We start from the raw sequence: 4,884 nt of genomic DNA, 5'->3' as shown, positions 1-4,884 counted from the left end.
TGAACCCATGATCACTGACTCGAAAGCCCATGCTCTTTCTACTGAGCCATGCTGCTTCTCTTGGATGCTTCTATTTGGGTGTCTAGTTTATATTCTTTGGGACTCCCAGGAGACTATCTCTAAAGACATCTTGGTAATAAAACATAATGATTCACCCATTCAATTTTGAGTCCTTTACACGCCTGAAGAGCTAGCAAATGGAAATTCGGAGGTCTCAGTTATTTCACCTTCACCTAGGGAAAAATCAAGAAGCTGATCTACCCATCATGGCCTCTACAGCATAATCAAACTGAGTCTCCCTGGGTGGGCCCTTCCCTACCACATTTTATAAATGGAGAAATGGGGGCGGAGAGAGGGGCAGTGATGAGGGGCAGTGATGAGGTTGAGCCTCTGGGTTGTTCATTTGGGAACTGGAAGGCAGGGAGTAGCGGCTTAAGGGCTGGAAGAGTCACTGCGGGGGGTGTTGCTTGTTGGAGGTCCTCAACTCTCATCCAATCAGTGGTATTTATTGAGTGCTTACAATGTGTAGAGCACTATCCTACACACTGAGGTTTTATCAGGTTGGATACCATCCCTGGCCCACATGGGGCTTCCATCCTAAGTTGGAGATTGATCAATTGATTGATTGTTTGCATGAATGCAAGGAATCATACGCAAGCAGAAACTACTGACCACTGGCTTTACGTCACTCAATTTAGCTCTTTCTTCTCCCCTTAAGCCCTGTCTTCTCCCACAGTACCCCAGCTCACACACTTCATTCCTCTCATGCCACCCTGCCTCATTCTTATATTTCTCACTATCAATCTCTTGCTTTCCCCCTCCCTGGAACACCCTCCACCTTCACATCCGGCAGACCACCACTCTTCGCATCTTGAATATCTTTCTAGAATCACATCTCCTTCAAGAGATCTTCCCAGATTATTCATTCATCTCCCCACAGTATTTCCTCCCCAATGACCATGGTTACTTTCACACAGCACATTGCACTTAAAGACACAACTCTGTCCTCTCTGGCTTCCTCTTAGCTGTAATTACTTTAATGTCTATCTCCCATACTAGATTGTAAGCTCTTTGGAGGAAAGGATTAATGTCTTCTAACTCTATTGTACTCTCACAAGCATCTAGGACAGTGATCTGTACAGGGTATGGGCCTGATAAATCAATCAATCGGATTTATTGAGCGCTTACTGTGTGCAGAGCACTGTACTAAGCGCTTGGGAAATACAAGTTGGCAACATATAGAGACAGTCCCTACCCAACAGTGGGCTCACAGTCTAGAATCCATTGACTGATTGCTGTGGCTCTGTCAGTTCCACGCAATTCTGTGAGGTACCCTCTCCAAGTTCCCCTCACAAGGGATGGCATTGGACACAGAGAAAGAGGGAGGGAGAGGGAGAGTGATAGAAAGCGATGGAGAAAGAGAGAGACTGAGAGAGAGAGACTGTAAACTCCTTGTGGACAGAGATTGCATCTACCAACTCTATTGTATTGAGATTAATTATGCTGTTTGGTAAATACGTACTATATACCAAGTGTTAGACTAAGCTCGGGATAGATGCAAATTAATCAGGTTAGACAAAGTCCCCATCATTCATTCATTCATTCATTCATTCAATCGTATTTATTGACCTCTTACTGTGTGCAGAGCACTGTACTAAGCACTTGGGAAATACAATTTGGCAACATATAAAGACGGTCCCTACTCAACAACAGGCTCACAGTCTAGAGTGGGGAGACAGACAACAAAATGAAAAATGTGGACAGGTGTCAAGTCATCGGAATAAATAGAAATAAAGCTAGATGCACATCATTAACAAAATAAAAAGAATAATAAATATGTAAAAGTAAAATAGAGTAATAAATCTGTAAAAAAACATTTATACAGGTGCTGTTGGGAGGGGAAGGAGGTAGGGCAGGGGGATGGGGAGGAGGAGAAAAAAAGGGGGCTCAGTCTGGAAAGGCCTCCTGAAGTAGGTGAGCCCTCAGTAGGTCTTTGAAGGGAGGAACAGAGCTAGCTTGGCGGATGTGCAGAGGGAAGGCATTCCAGGCCAGCGGGAGGACATGGGTCAGGGGTCGATGGTGGGACAGGCAAGAACGAGGTACAGAGAGGTGGTTAGCGGCAGAGGAGTGGAGGGTGCGGGCTGGGCTGTAGAAGGAGAGAAGGCAGCTGAGGTAGGAGGAGGCGAGGTGATGGAGAGCCTAAAAGCCTAGAGTGATGACTTTTTGCTTGATGCGTAGGTTGACAGGCAGCCATTGGAGATTTTTGAGGAGCATTTAAGATACCCAGAACATTGCTGCACAAAGATGATCCGGGCAGCAGCGTGAAGTATAGACTGAAGTGGGATGAGACAGGAGGATGGGAGATCAGAGAGGAGGCCGATGCAGTAATCCAGTAGGGATAGGATGAGAGATTGAACCAGCAGGGTAGAGGTTTGGATGGAGAGAAAAGGGCGGACATTAGCGATGTTGCGGATTTGAGACCGGCAGGTTTTTGTGACGGATTGGATGTGAGGGGTGAACGAGAGAGTGGAGTCGAGGATGATGCCAAGGTTGTGGGCTCGTGAGACGGAAAGGATGGTAGTGCCGTCTACAGTGAAGGGAAAGTTCGGGGGAGGGCAGGGTTTGGGAGGGAAGATAACGAGTTCAGTCTTGGACATGTTGAGTTTTAGATGGCGAGATGTCCTGGAGGCAGGAGGAGATACGAGCCCTGAGGGAGGGAGAGAGAGCAGGGGCAGAGATGTAGATTTGGGTGTCATCAGCGTAGAGATGACAGTTGAAGCTGTGGGAGCACATGAGTTCACCAAGGGAGTGAGTGTAGATAGAGAACAGAAGGGGACCAAGAATTGGCCCTTGAGGAAGCCCTACAGTAAGGAGATGGGTGGGAAGGAGGAGCCCACAAAGGTGACTGAGAATGAACCGCCGGAGAGATAAGAGGAGAACCAGGAGAGGATGCAGTCTGTGAAGCCAAGTTTGGATTGCGTGTTGGGGAGAAGGGGGTGGTCCGCATTGTCGAAGGCAGCTGAGCGGTCGAAGAGGATTAGGATAGAGTAGGAGCTGTTGGATTTGTCAAGAAGGAGGTCATTGGTAACCTTTAAGAGGGCAGTTTCTACGAAGTGTAATGGACGGAAGCCAGGTTGGAGGGGGTTAAGGAGAGAGTTGGCATTAAGGAATTCGAGGCAGCGTGTGTAGACGACTCTTTCAAGGAGTTTGGAAAGGAATGGTAAGTAATCCTAAACCATCCTAAGTAATATATTCCTTAAACCTCACTACAGTGCTCTGCACACAGCAGATGCTCAATAAACACCATCGATTGATTTACTGAGAGAGACAGAGAAAGAGAGAGATACTGTAGACTGTAAGCTCCTTGTGGGCAGAGATCCTATCTATTGTAATTAATCACTCAATTAATTGTCTTGTCTTGTCTAATGCTATCAAATTGTTTACGACCCATAGCGAACACCACGGACACATCTCTCCCAGAACATCCCGCTCTCCATCTGCAATCGTTCTGGTAGTGTATCTGTAGAGTTTTCTTGGTAAAATTGCGGAGGTGATTTACCATTTCCTCCTTCCATGCAGTAAACTAGAGGCTCCATCCTCAACTCTGTCCCATACTGCTGCCTCCCCGCACAGGGATGTTTTAACTTATAACAGATTGCCTTCCACTCTCTAGCCACTGCACAAGCTAGGAATGGAATGGGTAGGCCTCTGCTTGACTCTCCCTCCTATAGCTGAGACTGGTAGAGTACTGGAAACTCTCCGGTTGCGACCCTGAGAGGGGTCTCAATTAATTATTCTATTGTAATTAATCATGGTACTTCAAAAGCTCGTATTATATGCCAAGCACTGTACTAGGCGCTGGGATAGATATAAGATAATCAGGTCCCATGTGGGGCTCGCAGTTTATGTAGGGAAGAGAACAAGTATTAAATGTCCGCTTTACTGATGAGGGAACTCAGGCAACAGAGAAGTTAGGTGACTTGCCCAATGTCACTCAGAAAGGATGTGGCAGAGCCAGAACGAGAACCCAGGGTCTCTGACTCCCGGGCCTGTGCTCTCTCCACTAGATCACGCTGCTTCTCAAGTAAGGAGAACCCAAAATGACGGAGCCATGAAAGTGCATGGAGAAGATTTGGTGGGATGTAAAGGAAGTCTTTGTTAGAGTGAACCAGCAAGGTAGCGATTTGGATGGAGAGGAAAGCGTCGATCTTGGCGATGTTTCGGGGGTGAGACGGGCAGGTTTTGGTGACGGATTGGATGTGAGGGATGAACGAGAGAGCGGAGTAGAGGATGACACCAAGATTGCAGGTTTGTGAGACGGGAAAGATTGTAGTGCTGTCTACAGTGACGGGAAAGTCAGGGAGAGGGCAGGATTTTGGAGGGAAGATAAGGAGTTCAGTCTTGGACATACTGAGTTGAGAGATAAGGAATTGTAGTAGGCTGCTACTGCGAACATTCCACCCATTGAGGTCGTTAAGGAAATGGCAGGCCCTGCTCCACTGAAGAAGTCGACATCGTCCTGCCCACAGAGAGGTTAGTTGTTGCTCTAAGGATCTGCCATTTTGATTTTCTCCTTTCCTCATCAGAACTCCTGGTTGGGACCTTTTCCCTTGAAGTTGCAGGAAAGAAATGGTCAGTCGCACAGTAGTGAAAGAATTCCTCCTCCTCGAGTTCTTGGTGGTCCAGGAGCTACATCCAAGCCGTCACCAAAACCTGCCGGTCTCAGCTCCACAACATTGCCAAGATCCACCCTTTCCTCTCCATCCATACTGCTACTCTGCTCATTCAAGCTCTCATCCTATCCCGTCTGGACTACTGCATCAGCCTTCTCTCTGATCTCCCATCCTCGTGTCTCTCTCCACTTCAATCCATACTTCATGCTGC

General features: G+C 47.3%; 1 non-coding gene across 1 annotated transcript; it reads right to left on the bottom strand.

Annotated features, from left to right (window-relative positions):
* Nucleotides 1-3,643: 3,643 nt before the first annotated feature.
* Nucleotides 3,644-3,781, bottom strand: LOC119923209. The gene has a single exon (XR_005448790.1). It is a non-coding gene; the product is annotated as a small nucleolar RNA SNORA7 (small nucleolar RNA).
* Between the last annotated feature and the right edge of the window lie 1,103 nt (nt 3,782-4,884).

The sequence above is a fragment of the Tachyglossus aculeatus genome, unplaced genomic scaffold (assembly GCF_015852505.1).
Source record: "Tachyglossus aculeatus isolate mTacAcu1 unplaced genomic scaffold, mTacAcu1.pri scaffold_156_arrow_ctg1, whole genome shotgun sequence".
Classification (NCBI taxonomy): Eukaryota; Metazoa; Chordata; class Mammalia; order Monotremata; family Tachyglossidae; genus Tachyglossus; species Tachyglossus aculeatus.
Note: the sequence above shows the minus strand (reverse complement) of the source record. Positions and strands in the feature narration are given on the sequence as shown.